The 18,689-nt window shown below is 46.6% G+C and overlaps 1 long non-coding RNA gene across 2 annotated transcripts; it reads left to right on the forward strand.

The window, feature by feature from the left end:
* The first annotated feature begins 6,777 nt into the window (after positions 1–6,777).
* On the forward strand, positions 6,778–10,791 carry LOC116439719. 2 transcript variants are annotated; one of them, XR_004238249.1, is made up of 2 exons: positions 6,778–6,813; positions 9,737–10,791. It is a non-coding gene; the product is annotated as an uncharacterized LOC116439719 (long non-coding RNA). The 2 variants fall into 2 exon arrangements; XR_004238248.1 differs by lacking the exon at positions 6,778–6,813 and adding an exon at positions 9,046–9,647.
* Positions 10,792–18,689: the final 7,898 nt, after the last annotated feature.

The raw sequence follows: 18,689 nt of genomic DNA on the forward strand, positions 1-18,689 counted from the left end.
GTTCTCCCCAGCTGGCTCAGTCAGTAGAGCATGAGACCCTTAATCTCAGGGTCATGAGTACAAGCCCTACATTGGGCACCAAAATGTGTGCTAGTTTGAAGGTAAACCAGCAGGAGAAATTAACCCCGTACAAATACCTTGTGAGAGATTTTAAGTCGCAGTTACAATTTACTAGCAAGGTTACAATAAATGCAATGAATACAGAAAGACTGGCTTAAAATCACAGAGTACAACCTGACACCCTGTTGGTCACGGTGTTAGTCGCAGTCCAGTTAAGCAGTGGTAGCCATGCTGTTGAAGTGATGGCTGAAAGCGGTGGTCCTGCAGAAGAGTTCTGGCCCCCCTCTGAATCCTTGCAGTGGTGGTTTCACTCCCTACACCTCAAGATCATATACCCTCAAAGTCCATGCAGGAATGTTCAGTATCTCCCCCAGGGCAGGGAGTTTCAAAATGGAGTGATGTTATCCTATGAGTCATAGGATATTTTTGGAGTCCCTGATGGTTGTTCCAGTGGTCTATTCTGCTGGAGCCATTGAGTTCATGATGGCCCTTTAGCAGAGATGACACCCTCAGGGTGGGTGGTACTGCTGCTTCACCCAGAGGGTGTAATCATGGTTGAGTCATGGTAAAGAATCACAGAATGAACTAGGTTGGAAAAGACCTTTAAGATCATCAAGTCCATCCTATGACCTAATACTTCCTCATCAACTAAACCATGGCACTGAGTGCCACATGCAGTCTTTTTTTAAACACATCCAGGGACGGTGACTCCACCACCTCCTTGGGCAGACAATTCCAGTGCCCAATCACTCTTTCAGTGAAGAATTTTTTCTTAATGTCCAACCTAAACTTCCCTTGGCACAGCTTAAGACTGTGTCCTCTTGTTCTGTCAGTTGTTGCCTGGGAGAAGAGACTGACCCCCACCTGAATACAGCCTGCTTTCAGGTAGTTGTAGAGAGTGATAAGGTCTCCCCTGAGCCTCCTTTTTTCCAGGCTAAACAATCCCAGCTCCCTCAGCCATTCTTCATTATGGCTTGTGTTCCAGGCCGTTCACCAGTCTTGTTGCCCTCCTCTGGAGATATTCGAGCATCTCAATGTCCTTCCTAAATTGAGGGGCCCAGAACTGGACACAGTACTCAAGGTATGGCTTCACCAGTGCCAAGTACCGGGGTGTATTAGTTTGAAAACAAACCAGTGGGAGATCACAAGTCAGAATTATAATTTAACGGGAAAACTAAAATAAATGCAATAGTACAAAAACACTGACAGAGTCAGGATACAACCTGACACCCTGTTAGTCAGGGTGGTCTTAAGTGTCACAGCAGCTGGACGGATGATGAGGTGCCGCGACCTTCTGGAAGCGTCTTCAGTACGAAGCTGCTCGGTGGTGCAGACACACAGCACACATGCACGGATAGCTCCAGAACATGGGTTGATGACAAAGAGACGGGAAGGGTCTTTGTATGGCATTCCACAGGAGGAGTTTAATGCAGCCACACATGTGAAGGGGTCCAGGGACAAAGACAAAGAATATGGCAGGGCCAGGTTTATATTCAGGAGCAAGGGAGACAGCAGGGAGCAGCTAGCCAGGGGTGGCAGTGGGGATGGATTGGCGCGGGGCAGGACCACTGGTGGAGGGGGTGTGAATATGGGCAGGACTCACAGCCAGGAGGGGAGGGGCTGCCATGGGCACCCACATGGCCCTGGGGGAGGGGCCCGCAGCCGGAAGGGGACACCTGGTGGCGAGGGGAGGGGCCGCCATGGGCACACGCACTGCCACGGGAAAGGGGCCCGACACAAAGGCGCACCCCATCCCAGAGCAGTGGACCAATGCAGGGGCACACAGCAATGCAGTGGGCAGGGTTAGGGAGGGGCCAGGGGTTCCCGCAGCAAATTCGAAGAAGAAGGCAACATGGCGGAGCCAAACACACAGCAGCCGCCATCTTGTGAACTAACTAAGGTCGACACCGTAGGACTTTGGGGGGTCAGAAGGAGGGTTAGGGGTTTCTCCAAGGTGGGGTGATCAATCCCGACCTGAGGAGAGACTAGGGGGGATCCGGAAAGATCAGGGGGCTGGTGGCTCCCTTATAGCGTGTGGTGGCTTTTATTTTCTGGTGTCCCCCGAGGGTCAGGGGTGTGGGGAACACAGGAAGAGGGAAGGAACAAAGGAGCACCACCACCAAAGGGACCCAGATTTCCCAGCGCTGCTGATTCAGTCTCTGAATTTTTAACTGATTTAAAAATAACAACTAACAAAGGGAAAAACCTTGCAACTCAGGTATCTCTGCTTTGTCTGAGTAGAGTTAGCTTCTCCCCAACTTTATCCCAGAACCCCAGAGACTGAACAGAAACCTTAGACACACCTGGGAAATATTCAAACAGCCACCGGACAATACTTTTCAGGCTTCTCTTAGAAAAGGGGAATTTTCCCGCCTTAAGATAAATCTTAACTTGGGTATATACCTCCTTTTGGGGAAGGGCTACTTTCCCACCTATCCTTCCCCAGAACACTCTTCCCAACACTGAGAGGAAAAGGTAAAACAAAAGAGTGCAAAAAGGCACCCAAACAGAATACCACTTACACAAGCCTGGTGCTCTGGGGGTCAAATAAAACTCACAGCGTGGTCCTCTGGTGTTTGGCTGTTCCTCTTGTGTCTGGAAGGGTCGCAGCCACCCTTCGAAGCAGGTCTAATAAAACTCAAATCTGCCCCTCGGGAGCAGCAGCACCAAAACATGACTCCTGATAGGCCAGAGGCCCCAGGGACATTTCCAGGGACTTTTTTAGCAAAAGTCCAAGTTTGGGTGGCCACTTTGCCATGTGGTGGTGTTCGGGTGGAGGGGAGTTCACTGTGTTTTCCCCTGAAGCATCCCTGGCAAGAGATCGCTTAGCATGATGCCATATAGCACCTAGAGACCTTACTCCTTCATCCCTGCACAGCTGTTTAGACGCAGATCTCACACACACACACACTCAAGCCAGATAGCTCAATATTACCAGAGATAAGTAGTCAGGAGGGCTCTCCCGCATGGTAATTCCATGGATGAGGTTTATTTCAGTCTCACCGCAAAGGGTGAACGGATACGAGAGAAGTGGCCTGCTCAGAAGCAGGCTTACATAGTGTTACAGAGCCAATGATCTGAGGGCACGGGGGCGGTACAAAGGCAGGACTAGGGTAAGGGAACTAATAGGGAAGGTCAGGAGGTGGGTAGGGTTACAATTCATTCACAAGGCATTGTAGGAGGGGCTTTTCCTTTCTTTACACGTGGTAAGAAGGATGTTTTCAAACCTCTGAGTTTTTCCACCAGCAGGCCTTTGCTATTTTGGGGCTCCCTGGCCCCTTGGCCATCACAGCTGCTGGCTCAGTGACCCCAACAAAGGATTTTCAGCCAAGGTTGCTTAATTCCTTCAGTCTCTACAGCAGCAATTCCAACAGCCCATCACTGTCCCTTTGGGTCTTTGAAGTATACTTTCCTAAGGTAGTTAATGCCCAGGATACACGGGGCATTTGGGCCAGTTACAATGGGTTTTTTCTGCCAGTCCTTCCAGGTCAAGCTCATTTCAGCTTCTAACACTGTCAGTTCTTGAGAACCCCAGAAATGGAGACAGTTTCTGGCCCCACATATCCTGATGGCATTAGAGTACATTGTGCACCAGTGTCAACCAAAGCCTTGTATTCTTGTGGGTCTGACATGACAGGCCATCAAATCCACATGGTCCAGTAGACACGGTTGTCCTGTGCCTCTGCCTGACTATAGGCAGGGCCCTTCTAACAGTGGTCTTGTGAATACATATGGAAGGTACCTTCCAGTGGGTCAGATCCTTGCCTATGGGAAACTGCACTCACTTTCACCGACTTCCCTTTTTCTTTCTCCTTCAGTTCTTGTACTCAGGCTGCCAGGACACAGGTAGGTTTCAATAGCCAGAGATCTGCCGGGATGAACCACGCTTCTCATAGAGATATGATGGAACTCCGTTTATTCTATTGTCAGACCCATAGTTATACTCTAATTCCTCAAGCACACGTAAGCAAGCTCCATACTATTGGGTTACAGCTACTGTTCACGCGGCCTTTAATAGCAAGCGATTGGTTACAGATTAATATGCACGCGACTAACTAACATAAGTCTTTCTCTTTCTATGGTCAGCATCCCCCTCCCCAACATCATGTTGCTTGCCACATCAGCATTGCTCTTCTCTTTTTTCCCTAGTCAAGGACAGTTCACTAATATAGCTTGGATTGTGCATGTATACATGTCCCTGTTCACTCAGCCATTTCTCTACAATTCCCCCTTTTTCTTCTTGCACAAGCCAAGCCCGATGAACAACTTTCTCTAAAGCTTTCCGTATGCACCCAAAAACACAACAAATTATTACTGCTACAATTACTAGTGTAGCTAGCAGACATAATCCTTCTTGAACCAGGTTTCCTAACCACCCTGTCAGACCAAGTGAGGACAGCCACTCAGAGAAGCTGTCTGTATGGATCTGTATCCTTTGAAAAGCATCTTGCAGTTCTGAGAGCTGTCGATGGATACTCTGGGAATGGTCTGACAGGTTCATACAACACATACCTTCAAACTTTGCAACCATGGCCATGAGCTAGCAATAAAAAATCAATCGCAGCTTGATTTTGTAGTACAGCATGCCTAATGCTATCTACATCAGTTAAAAGCTCATTTAATATATGGGAAGTCCTATTAAATTCCTTTTCTGACCAACGGGCCAACTTTTTCATATTGTTATAGCCATGAGCTGCAGCACCCCCTGGGTTAAAAATAGCCAATGGTATAAATGCACTCAAACTCATAATGTTTACCTTATCATTACAATCTTTATCAAACGTGGAAACATTACGCTGGTATCTATTTCGCATCCTATTTTTCCAACTTTCTGATGCCGTAATGTTTTTCCATGCTCGTATAGAAGGGGCAAACATAGTTAGCTTTCCCAGGTAGCAAGGACCCCCAATTGGACTATGCGGAATCCCATTCCATGCTCTATCTCTGCATATCAAAAACACTCCAGGAGGTAAAACCTTTCCTCCGGTTGTGTCAATAGACTCAGCTCCTCCCAACGTGGCCGGCACGTTCCAGCCTCCAATGGAGTGTCCTGATACGTTCTGTTTCCATGGAAAGGAGGCCATGCCCTGTCTTGCCTGATAGTCCTCCCAAGGATCTCCAAAGAAGAAAACCCCAGACCCACTGGCATATTGCATTGGAGGCACCACATTGGAACAGTTGGTCCATGGCGTTACGTTAACAAGCGTACTGGGAAAGAGGGACCCATAAAGCTGTAGCTCTTGAAGAGGCAAGGTTGCATTTTTTGTTAAATTGGCAACAATACGGGTTTGCTGCAAGGAGTGCCGATAGCTAGACCAACAACCTAAGCACTCGCCCTGGTTTCTTTTGCTTTGCATTTGTTGTTCCACTTCCTCATTGATTTTCCCTATATCTGTCACCCATTTTTGAAACGTGTCTTCGAGTGAGATCCATGGCACGCCAATTAGACATGTGCGAAATGGATCTGCTGCCGACCCCATGGCCAGACAGAAATCTGTCTGGTTCGCCTGGTGAACCCATGTTACCCACACGTTTTCTCTTTCTGACACTGAAGTTATCACAGCTTTACTCAGGGTGAAAGTACTTGAGAGGAGGAGCCACATGTAGGGCACCATGCCTGGGTTGCAGTGGTCTTTTTTACTCACTTGCAGACGTCTGATGGCTTCCTTCCCTGCCCACACTTCCAAGCTTAGTAAAAACTTGTGTGGATCCCTAAATGAGCTAACTCTAATCTGTTGTGGTGGAATTCCGAGCACGATAGACGCACACTGCCTAAAACTTCTTGTCCCAGGCACTTGATAACATTCTCGGCATAAACTACCTCGCTCATCTACATTCCAAGTTCCCCTAGTAAGCTCTTCCCCACAGCCCCCACAGCATAAGCGCAATCACAAGCTATTATAACAGCGTAAACAATTTCTGCGGCGATTAGCATGCACACTCGGTGACTGTTCCCAGAATCCGAGTGGTTGTCCAAATGTGAGGTCGTCAGCCTCCAAGTGAAGGTTCACTTCCCAAAGGTTGGGAACATCCACTGTACGTGCTACGTCCTGGCTCAGTTGGGAGGTGGAGCAGAGGGCTCGACTCGAGCCCATTCCTGTAGTTGCAGGGCCGTCTGGGCCACACCCTTTCGGGACTCAGTGGGACCCTGTTGTGGCTTGTGCTTCTGATGGAGCTTTTCTTCCATAGAAGACAGAGCACAATCAAAATGCTGTTTCATTTGATTCATTGCCTCTTCTACTTGACGAGCTGTTGGAGTTTTAGTTTAGTCCTAGTTTTTTTTCCTGTTAAAGGAATTTTTTCCCATATGCATGTTGCTAGGGGACAAATGGCTGTACTTACGAAAGACAAAAGAGCTGCCCATTGGGGGTGGGGTGGGCCTTTGTTTCACGTGGGTGTGGAGTCAGTTGGCTCTTGGCGTTCTCGGGGAGAGGAGCCTGGTTCTTTTCGGCCATATTTCTTTCTGCGGAGAAAGATCCCAGGATCCCCGGCCCACCTTCCCTGCCCCGCTGGAGGCCGGGCTGTGGCTGCCCTGCCCCACCGCAGATTCAAGCCTTCGCTGCATTGTAGCTGTGCTCGTCCTGCCTGCCTGGACCTCCGGGGGGTTTCCCGTTTGGATACATCTCGTCTGCCACCCGGGATTTGTGCTCATCCCTGCCGCTCCAGCCTGCTGCTCCAGCCTGCCGTTCCAGCCTGCCATTCCAGCCTGCTGTTCCCGACGCTCCAGCCGGACACCGGGGCCAGCCGTCTGGGGTTTGTGAAGCCTTTGTTCCATCCCCCCCGGGATCCCAGGGCACCAGTGCCGCGTGCTCCCCGAGCTCGCTCCGGAGTGCCCCCTGCAGCCGCGGGGGAACCATCGCACCTGCCCTGCTCACCGGGAGCCGCCAGCGCCCCTGCCGGCTGTGAGCGGAACTGCACCCGAGGGGAAAGGGCCCGACAGCCGAGAAGGCTGGGACTGGGTTTGTGATTGTTTGCTCTTACTGCCATAGTTATTGCTGTTTGTTTGACTGGTTATACACATATAGATATATAATAGTAAAGAACTGTTATTCCTATTTCCCACATCTTTGCCTAAAGGCCCTTGATTTCAAAATTATAATAACTCGGAGGGAAAGGGGCTACATCTGCCATTTCAAGGGAGGCTTCCGCTTTCCTTAGCAGACACCTGTCTTTCAAAACCAAGACAGATCTTGGCGCCCAATGTGGGGCCTGAGGGCATTAAGAGAGAGAGGTGAAAAGGGAATAACAATTCCTGGATAACTTCATTTTGTGTGCTGGATATAGGAACCTTGTTAGGCAGCAATATGTGGTCTACTTTACCCTGGTTCGGGTGGCATGTGGCCATGGCTATATTCTTCCCCTTTGCAGCTCCTTACTTGAATATGGGTCCTCTGACTAAGGCTACCGTTGCTGTTATCCAGCTTGCGCTATGGGTCGAGAAGGTGAGGAATTCATGGGTTTTTAACTTCCTCTGGAATGTGGGCACATGGATAAACGGCTATCACACACTGAGCACATGTTTTTGGTGTTATGTTAAAAATGGTACCTTCTGTGAGGAAATGACACCAGGGGAAGTTTCCCCCCAACCCCTCAACCAGTTCTTTGGGTCCACCCCATCAATTTTCGAAGGGTTTAGATTCCCTCTGAATACTAACCAACTGCTGCTGGTAGGCCTACTCTATTTAGCACTCAAGGATAAGTTGAGACTGGCTTGGATAACTACCCAGACACCAGCCCCAGAGACTAGAGATCCTACCCCAGAGCCTGATCCTGCCCCAGAACCTGACATGGCCCCAGAGAGTAGAGTTCCTACCCCAGAGCCTGATCCTGCCCCAGAACCTGACACGGCCCCAGACACTAGAGACCCTGCCCCACAGCCTGATACCGCCCAACAGCCCACCTCAGAAATGGACTACCCGAACTGGGTGGGGGTACTGGCGAAAGGGATGGAGAGACCCGATGCTTACCTCAAGGGGACCTTGTTTTAGGGTGAACTACCCATGGCTCTGTACTTGTATCAGTATCAGCATGTATATATGTATATAATTCGGGTGATGCATGTATTTATATGGTTAAAAAGGTTAAGTTTCATGTAACATGTTAGTATGGGAAAAATTCGGGGTGGATAATGTTGGGGTTTTAGTTTAGTCCTAGGGGGTTTTTTTTCTGTTAAAGGAATTTTTTCCCATATGCATGTTGCCAGGGGACAAATGGCTGTACTTCAGGAAGACAAAAGAGCTGCCCATTGGGGGTGGGGTGGGCCTGTCTACTCCTTTGTTTCACCTGGGTGGGGGGGTCAGTTCGCTCTCAGCGTCCGGAGAGAGAAGCTGCAGAGAAAGGAGCTGCTGGTTCTTTTTTTTCGGCCATTTTTCTTTCTGCTGGAAATAACACCGGGATCCCAAAGCCTCTTTCCCTGCCCTGCTGGGGGCCGGGCTGTGGCTGCCCTGCCCCGCTGCTGCTTCGAGCTTTCGCTGCGTTGTAGCTGTGCTCGTCCTGCCTGCCTGGACCTCTGGGGGGTTCCCCGTTTGGATACATCTCGTCTGTCCTCCAGGATTTGTGCTCATCCCTGCCGCTCCAGCCTGCTGTTCCCGACGCTCCAGCCGGACACCAGGGCCAGCCGTCTGGGGTTTGTGAAGCCTTTGTTCCATCCTTCCCCGGGATCCCAGGCCACCAGTGCTGCGTGCTCCCCGAGCTCGCTCCGGAGCGCCCCCTGCAGCCGCGGGGGAACCATCGCACCTGCCCTGCTCACCGGGAGCCGCCAGCGCCCCTGCCGGCTGCGAGCGGAACTGCACCTGAGGGGAAAGGGCCCGACAGCCGAGAAGGCTGGGACTGGGTTTGTGATTGTTTGCTCTTACTGCCATAGTTATTGCTGTTTGTTTGACTGGTTATACACATATAGATATATAATAGTAAAGAACTGTTATTCCTATTTCCCACATCTTTGCCTAAAGGCCCTTGATTTCAAAATTATAATAACTCGGAGGGAAAGGGGCTACATCTGCCATTTCAAGGGAGGCTTCTGCCTTCCTTAGCAGACACCTGTCTTTCAAAACCAAGACATTGAATAAACTTAGCAAAAACATCAGCAAGAGTACAGTATCTTTAGCATCTAGGGGAAATTTAAACCCTTCAAAAACTGTTGTGGTAGGCCTGAAGAAGTGGCTGAAGGGTTGGGAGAAAACACACCCCTGTTTTCCTCCCCTACAATAGGTACCATTATTAGTAAAACCCCAAGGGTATGAACTTAGGCTGTGATAGTTAGATAGCCACATGCACACATTCCAAAAGAGGTTTACAAGCATGGAATTCCTCACCCAGTCTACCCATTCTATAAGCCTGATAGGTCAAATGTCCTTTGTTGTCTTCTCCATGCTCCTGAAGAAAAAAACAGGTTACCTCATGGAGTGTATCCTCTCTCCCTGGCTGGGGGATGACCACTCCTAATGGCGGAGTCTCTTGTTGGTTCTGGGGAGGTGTGGTAAATTCCTTTCTTAAGCTCCTTTCTCAGTTTCTGATGGCCCTCTTCAGTTTTCTCTTCCAAGCTCCGGACATGGTCAGCCAGCTTTGTTTCCACAGATGAGACATGGGTACGTAATGGGGTGGTGACAGTGTCCTCATAAATTTTTAGTTTGTTGACCAACATTCCCACCTTGTCTTCTCCTTCCCTCCATTGCAGCATCACTAGGTAATGGGATTATATCTCTGGTCCAAGATGTGCAAATCTCAACCACATCTGTGACGTGCACTGCGCAGCATCTGGGCTCCTAGGAAATCTCTCGTCTTCTGAGAAAATTATCTCCAGTACAGTCAATTCCCTCAGGCACCGGATACCTTGTTCCATTGTGCTCCATTTTCCTTGGTGCACCTGGAGGTCTTCTTTACAAAGGTACCTGTCCCTTACACTTGTCAGCAGTTGCCGCTAGATGCTGAGAGTTTCTTGGATTCTCCCGATCCCCTGGTCAATGACCACATCCCAGGACAGAGATCCCAGCTGCCTGGCCTCACTTTTGTCCAGAATGGTGTCATTGGCTGCAGTGTCCCAGATGTGGAGCAGCCAGATCAGGATGGACTCATTCGTCTGGCGGGTGAACTCTCTCCGCAGGTCACGCAGCTCACCCAGGGATAGAGAGCAGGTGATGATCTCCGGCTCTGTGTCTTCTGCTGGGTGCGAAGGTTGAGCTGTCTTGTCATCAGTCACTATGCAGATTGATTTGCTTTTTGATTTCTTCTTCTAGACGGGGGCAGCTGCTACCAGCTTAGGCTGTCATGGCTCGGTTATGGTTTGTGTGAAGACACTGACTGTTCTTTTGGTTCTTTTTCCTCTCTGTGACAGTTTGTGTAGACATGGTGCCTGTTGCTTTGCTGCATTTCTTCTCATCCTGAGGATGCAGTGCCACACCAAGCATTGTTCTGACTCTAAGCATGGTATACATGGTGCAGGTCATAGAGAAAAAAGAAAACAGAACTGACAAGAAGATTATGCCATCCTTGACATGCAGAGGGAATTCAATATTTTCAAAAACTGCTGTGTCAGGTCTGAAAGGCTGGGAAAAACCATTCTCTACTCTTACCCCCAGGGGCTGGGTGTGATTGTTGAGGAGGCCCACAGACATAGCAGCCCAGACTAGGACAGTTAAATAAAGTTGAGTATATATTCAGAATGATGTCCATTGCCTCGGAGGTTATCATCCAATAGACATAATAAATCAATAAAGCAATTTTTATACCATATCTTGGTCTCAACAGAAGCATTACAACATGCCGGTTTGTGCCCATTTGGACAAATTTGGAGGAAAATATCCTCTGATAGAAGGGAGATTACAACCAACCCTCCCCCACCAGGTTTGGGAAAAAAAAATTTTCCTTGGAGGAAAGTGAAAGAGATAAAAACTATTTATTTAACAAACACACTGGAAAAGGGTAATAATGCTAAATAATAAAACCTCTTGCTGTGGAGAGAAACCTGGGAAGATTTCAGAGTCCTTCTGTAGGTGTAGTCTCTCTCCTCCTCCTCAGAGCTGGGTCGGTGTGGGCCCACCTCCGGGGCCTTGGTGGAAAATTCTCCCAATGTGTTCTGATGTTGAAACAGTCCAGAAGAGAAGAAGGAAAAAAACCCGAAGTCCCAGGAAAACAAAGTTCAACTCACCATCTCCCTCTGGAGAAAAGGAGCCGAAAGCTGGTTGAAAAGCAAGCAGGGTGCTTCCTCCCCTCTTGCTGCTGTTAGAAGCAGAGAAGTGTGTACCTGTGCCCTTGAGCAAACTGCTTTGAAAAGTTCGCTTGGTTTTTTTGTCTTCCCTCTCTCAGGCTCAGTTTAAAGGCACAGAAAGGCACAAAATTAATTTCTGGGCATAGAGCAGCAATAGGGGATACACATCATAAAGTCGCCCCAAGACAAGGTAGTTCCCCACGTGTGGAAAAATATAGAGAGCATGTTGAGCATCATGGTGAATAGGTGGTTTCTGTAACACAAAATTGTAATTCTGACTTCTCTCAGAACTGGCCCCACAATGGGCGCCAAAAGATATACTAGTTTGAGAGCAAACAAGTGAGAGGCTCGAAATAAGAACCACAATTTAATAGAAAAATTAAAAATAAATGCAATAGTACAAAAACACTGACGGAGTCAGTATACAACCTGACATCCTGTCAGTCAGGGTGGTGGTAGCAGTCTGATTAAATAGTGGCTGCAGTCCTCTCGAGCTGATAGATATGGTTCTGTTGAAGCAGTGATCCTGTAGAAGGGTCTGATCTTCCTCTGAAGGTCCACTGGTAGTTATGTAGCTCTTGTCCTCTGGGAATCCAGTAGGTAAGGGCTGAGTGTGATGTTCCTCACAATCTCAGCTTATATCCAGGTAGGAATGCTTGGTTCCTTCCCCTCGGTGAAGCATCTCACAACGGGATGATGTAATTTTATGCGTCATGCAGTAAGGCTTGATAGCCCATTAACAGAAAAATACCTCTCCAGAGAGAGTTATCAGGGATGTGTCAGGGAAGAGATAAAGAACACTGCCCCACCTGGTTTTAACAGATGGTGATAGAATACATACTTTTGGTTAGATCTTACATTGCAACCTAAGACAGTCTCAAAGGCTTTGCTGAAGTCCAGGTGGACTACATCCACAGCCTTTCCTGCATCCACCAGACAGGTCACCTGGTCATAAAAGGAGATCAGGTTGGCCAGGCCGGACCTGCCCCTCTTAAATCCATGCTGGCTGGGCCTGAGCCCTTGGCCATCCTGTAGGTGCCATGTGATCACACTTAAGATGACCTATTCCATAACCTTGCTGGGCACTTAGGTCAGGCTGCCAGGCCTGTAGTTTCCTGGATCCTCCTTCCAGCCCTTTGGGTTGGCTGGCAGGTTTGTTGTTTTAGTCTCACTAATAATGAGTATTAATTAGTATCACCTGAATGTTCAAGTATATCCTCACCAGCCAGAAGACTGGGTGTATGTCCGGACGTGGAACAAAGAGCTCCTTAAGCAGAAGTGGAAAGGACTTTTGACTACTCACAAAGGTGTGAGATCTACTACTAGAGACTTCTAAATTATGTGAATAAAATTAGCTCTGGACAAAGAGGAACATGGAGAACTATTGGACAATACAGTAAGCAGAAAATCCGTCACAGATGAAGCTGCAACAAAACATGAAACTCCAAAATGAAAAGTATTAAATGGTTTATATTTTTTGTATTTTCAGAACAGCGTCCCCAGTATGGGAGCATGGTCGTTTGGTCCTGGATTAGTCAACCATCCTAGCAGGACCTTGTACCTAACGATTGTAATAGCAACTATGGCTTCAAATGCCAGCGGGATAAGTGAGCAAGAAAGGAGAGTGGTATCCTTTTCCTTGAGGACCACTCTAACATCACACACAAAGAATAAATTTTACATGAATAGAGTCCAAATTTGCAAAATAGGACAGAATGTATAGATCAGACAAAAACCATTTGATCTAAAATTCAAAAGTTCTCAAACAGATGGCTGGCTACTCTAACTCAAGTTTGCCTACATGGTGCTAAAAATCCTCATCAGTATTGTTAAGGTAGTAAATAATTTAAATAAGTTTTACCAAATAAGTTTTATTAGTGATTGTTGCATTTTTGAAGTCTTCTAAGCTTGTTTTCACAGATTGTTTTTGCTAGTTTGATTAAAGATTCTCTGAAACTTTCTAGGGCAGAGAACACAAAAGAATAGCAGGTGGATAGTTCCTCCTTTGAAGTAGGTCCAAGTGGGACCAAGTTTTCTCCTTCTAGAAGTGCTCCATGAGAGGGTGAAGTGACAACAGGACTGAAAAGGTGCCATTCTTCACTGCTTTGAGTGATTACATGTTTTTATATTTATGTTCATATATGGCTTATATGTTCATATATGGCTGGTTTGTCACCAGCAATGTTTTAACATGTTTGTATTTTTTTCTCTGGTTGTCACAGTGGGTGGGAAAGATTCCTCCTTCAATTTAGTTTTGGGAGCTCACAAAGGATTTCATATGATTATGGAATCAAATTGTGTACCTCTTCCTATCTCCTCAGAGCAAAGCATAAAATTACTATTTTGAGGGAAGTGCATCTAGTAATGGTAAGCAATATGTGAAGCATAATTGTGCAGAGAAGGGAATGTGGAACTGTTTGTGGCCCCTGGAAGGAGGGAGAAGAGGGACTGACAGGAGCCAAAGTGACAGCTTGAAAGTTCTCTCCAGCTGTAGACAAAAAAGGTGTAAGTAGTTAAGAGAAGAAGAAAGATTTTGGGTTTGAGAACTACTGAAGAGTTTGGTAAAATTGAAAAGGTAGTTGGTCTGAAGCTAGGACCCTGACTGAAATGATATGCTGAGGAGGTTGGAATGACTTGAGTTTTGTTATATGACTCCCACACCTGAGGCAATCCAGATTATTAGGCAATAGAATTTTTATGGAATGTAATTTTCCCATGTTGTCCACTGACCTTTTCCTCTTTCCCTGAGTACAGGTTCTGGGCATCCCCCTGAAACTTGGTTGGTGGGAGGGATAAGTGTGGTAATCTGGGGCATGTCTATTTGTTTGGGTTGTGGGGATACCTGGACCTGTAAAACGACAGACTCAAAAAGTCAAGGTGGCCTAACTATTGATCCTTAGAGTTTGTCCATAGAGAACTGGAGGGGTTTTCAGCCACTGGGAGCTGGCAGAAGGGGGTTTTACCCCTCCTGTGCCGACACAAAGAAGCCCAGAGGTCAACGCTGAAACCCCTCTGGAAGGCAGCACTCGGTGCCCAACACACAATGAAAAAGGGGTACAGCTCCTCACCCAAAAGGGGCTGTATCCTGTCACTGTTAAGCAGGAACGCAGGCGAAGGCAAAGAAGTAAAGAGAGGGGACTCTCCGTACGTGTTCCATGCACGTTTATTCCAGTGAAATCACAGGGACAAAGAGGCCAATTGCTGGGAGCATCCAGAGATCTTATACTGGGTACAGAACAGGTGGGGAAAGGGATCTCAGCCAATGAGATAGAGACAAGCAGGTGGGATTGACAGGAAGGGAACCAATGGGAACAACACATAGGAGGGACTCAGGGAAGGATCCAATGGGGGCGTCGAGGAACAAGGAACTTTCTAGAACTAATACATATTAAAGAAGGAAAATGAATATACATAACTGCATACATAAAACAGAGAGACAAAACATTCACCAATCAGGGGAAAACATGCAAAAGCCAGAACAAGGGAATCATGGGTTCTCACCATGGCTGAAAGTCACATGCTGAACTTGGATTGCTGACCACCACAGCGGGTTGTCTGCGTTCTCCTCAGGAGAAAGAGAGGCTGGAGCCATCTGCACCACCACAGAGAACCTTAAATTGAACTTGACATATGCTGTTTTGGAACTCAGCTCACAAGTCCAGCAAATATCAAAAATAGTTTTATAAAATTGTCTATAGCTCAATAATGCTGAACCTCACCAAAGAACAGAGCTGTCTCAAGAAATACAAAGGAAATAATGGACCAATCTGCTGGACTCCTTGGTCACTGCAGCTGGAAGACTAGTTCATGAACTCTCCCCCCAGGCTCTGGTTTGCATCACCCCTTTTTTTTGCATCGCTGCAATTTTACAGACTCATGGGTGGGGGGCAATGACTTGCATTGAGGTAAATTTTTATATAAAGTAGATTCATGCTTCAATAATTGAAGTAGCCATTGTTATATGATTTCATGTAAACTTTCCTCGTCTTTCCTTTCTGCTCTGTCCGATCCCACCACTGCCACGGGAAGGAAGGTGCCATTATTGTGGTCCCAGTCAATGTCTTGAGCCATGGGGCGGTTATGAGAGACTGGAGGAGATTGTTGGCTCAAAACATTTCATGTGGGGGTAAAGGGCAGGTCAGGCCTTGCCCTGGTGAGGCAGTGCCCTGCCCTGTACACCCCCACCCCCCCTAGAGCCTGTATCCCAGCCCAGCAGTGGCTACCAGCCCAGCCACTGAGTGGCCAAATGACTGGAAGCCCCACCTGAGGGAAAGGCCCAGAAAGACTAAGGGGTATATAAGACCAAACATGAGGCAATCACACATCTTTACCCTACCTTCTCTTGGAATTTCTATCTGAACACCCCTGGAATCCAGGATTTGTGTGCTTTTCTGTATCTTTTCTGTCTGTCTTTCTTCTTCTTCTAATTTCTTCTTGGCATTTTTGAGTTATTTAAAATCAAATGGGCTTAGAGTTTGCAAAGTTAACTTTGTTGCTTGGAATAAAACACAAAACCTTTCCAAACAATGTTAAGAATGATAATGTAAAAGCAAGTCTTTAATGAAAGCTTTCAGACACACAAAACATGGGTATATGCACATGAGCAGAATCAAATTCCTAGAATTTTTGTAAGGTTAATTAATTAGTATATCCAGCAGGTACATCCAGTAGGAGATTCAGTTGCCTCCTTGGGTCTGCCTCTTGGAATTGTTCCAGGAGCTTCTTTACCTTATTTTTCATTATGTCTTTTCAGATTCTGGTTGCAAAACAAAATGTCCTTCTTAGCTGTTCTCTTCTTCAAAATAAGACTAAACAGAATTTCAAGAGTGTGTTAGAGACTTAACTTTTTCAAATCTAAGAGAAAGGGTAGAAAAAAATACTAGGAGCTATATAACCATGTATTAACAGTCTACAAAGCTACAAATATATGAAAAATGTATAAAAGCAAAAATTTTTATGCATCAATTTGGCCAAGTTAATGCTTTGAGAAGTGTTTTCTGTTGATTAAATGCTGCTCTAAACCTTTCGTCAAAGTTCTCTGATTTTCTAACGTTGCCAACAAAGTTCTTTTTAGCTGTTTTGATCTCCTGAGAATATCCTGTCAGTATTTCTCCCGTGCACCCAACTCAGAGTACACAAACAACTGTAAGCCTTTTTAAAAACCTTATCAAGTGCGTTGTTTGGGGCCTTACAGATGCCTCTGCCTGAATTAAGGTGCAAACAAGGCCACATGCTGATGTCAATAGTACAGATTCTATTTGACAATAAATGAGGGATAGAGAGAGAGTGATGGGGGTGGAGAAGAGGTGGAGGGAGGAGGGAGACAGAGAAAGAGAGTAACAGAGAAACAGATTAAGTAGAAAAAGATACCACCAATTAACCGCTCCGTAGATTCCAGTGACATCCCACTGGTCCTCTTCTTCTGGTCTTCTGGGTGGTTGCAGACTATCCATTGAGTGGTGGAGGGAGAGCCCCCAGAATTTTTGTTTTGTGGGGTTTATATTGTGCTCAGTCTCACCTGGAACTGTTAAGCATCTGCCTGGGCCCAGGAAGCCCCAACAGATGAAGATCTTGCCTCTAAGCAGAGACAGCATGCCTGGTTCACAGATGGATCAGTCAAGTATGTCAAAAGGGAGAGGTGTAGAAGGCTGTCATCTACAATCCAATGTAGGAGGAGGATAGTGGTCAGTGTGCAGAACTAATGGCTGTATTAATAATTTCATACTAGAAGAGACACAAACTCATGAGTTGTAACCTAAAATAACAGCTTATTTTAATCTCATGCAGAACTTCTATGTGAAGCCTGCATTGTAGCTTTCAGTGGTGTGTATCAACAGACACAAAGTGTGGGAGACAAGAAAAGTCTTATTGAATAAGTAAAAGGCCTTTGTTCACTTCTGTTCACTGACAATTCACGAAAAGCACTTTGGGAAATGTACAGCCGACATGAAGACAAGAACAAGTCACGTAAGCTTTGTGTGGACAATGCCTGATCAAAGTGCTAATTGGTCAAAGGAGCATGTGGACAGCAACACAGGAGATATGGCATATGGCCAATGTGTGTTTGTTTAGTTAGCAAGAATGCTAACAAGAATATTTTTAGATAGTATATTTTTAGCACAGTATAAAAGCCTTGCATAGCTGTACAGTATAAAAGGCCTTGCATGAGTGTAATAAATTATTCTCTTCCCTGGAAACAAGAGAGTATATGTCATCATCGCTACAACAAAGTGCTAGATGCCCCTACTCTCCAACTGCACCAAAACTCCTTGTTGACTTCATCACACAAGCAACTGGACCATGTGGTGAAATTTGCACCACCATTGCCTTAGAGAAGATGGGATGAGGGGGGGAGTGCAGTGGCAGGACACCTTCGGTGGTCCTAGTCCTGGTATTGTTGCTGCTGCACACTTCTTCTTTTAACTACTATTTGTTTTTCTTGTCATTATGCTGTATTACTCTTTTTCACAGAATTGCTTTGTATATAAGAATCCCTATAGTAGGCAAAAAGATTACTAATGTAATTGGTAACTCCTAATACCTGCAAAGAGATTCAAGTGCATGTGGGTCAAGGGGGGAATGTAGAGGTGCTGACCGGAAGACCATTGTACATCGAGGAGTCAGTGATCCACATAGCAGTGAACTGTGCAGGACAGACTCATCCGGGTGATAATAACAGAAGAGCCCAGGGGCAGCTCCCACTCAGTACTGGCGGTTACGTCTTTATACTTCTAGCTCCAGTAAACAATATTTAATTGTTACTTTGCAGAGCCTATGTGTCCTTCTTACTGTGGTCCTAATGGATCAGCAGCTCCTGGTGCAAAACAATTCCACACAACTCCACTTTTTCAATAGCTGATTTAATGAATTAACGTTCATCCCTGAAGTCTGCACTTAAAATGGTAGGATCTGTTGTCCCCTACTTATGGTCTCTGTCCCTACTTTGGGTACCAGCTATTTTTTTTCACTAAAAAGATGGGGATAACGCCATTTCCTGTCTTGACAGAGATTACAAAGCTGGTAGTCACAGTTCTTTCTCAGCTGCCTTGGCATCCATTTTTGAACAGACACTTCTTGTAGTGTATGAGGACCAATACGAAGGAATTCCTTCACATTAGTATTATGGGGGGGGGGGGGGGGGCACAGGGGTGGCTTCTGTGAGAGGATGCCAGAAGCTTCTGCCATGTTGGACAGAGCCAGTTCCTGCTGGTTCCAAGTTGGACACACCACTGGCCAAGGCTGAGCTCATTGGCAATGCTGGTAGCACCTTGTATGAGAGAACATATTTAATAAAAGATAAAAAATGATGGAAGAGAGGAGTGAGAAAATGTGAGAGAAACAGCTATGCACAGACACCAAAGTGACAAGGCTCAGTGAACGAGAGGGAGGATGTGCTCCAGGCACCAGTCCAGAGATTTCCCTG

The sequence above is a fragment of the Corvus moneduloides genome, chromosome 2 (assembly GCF_009650955.1).
Source record: "Corvus moneduloides isolate bCorMon1 chromosome 2, bCorMon1.pri, whole genome shotgun sequence".
Taxonomy (NCBI): Eukaryota; Metazoa; Chordata; class Aves; order Passeriformes; family Corvidae; genus Corvus; species Corvus moneduloides.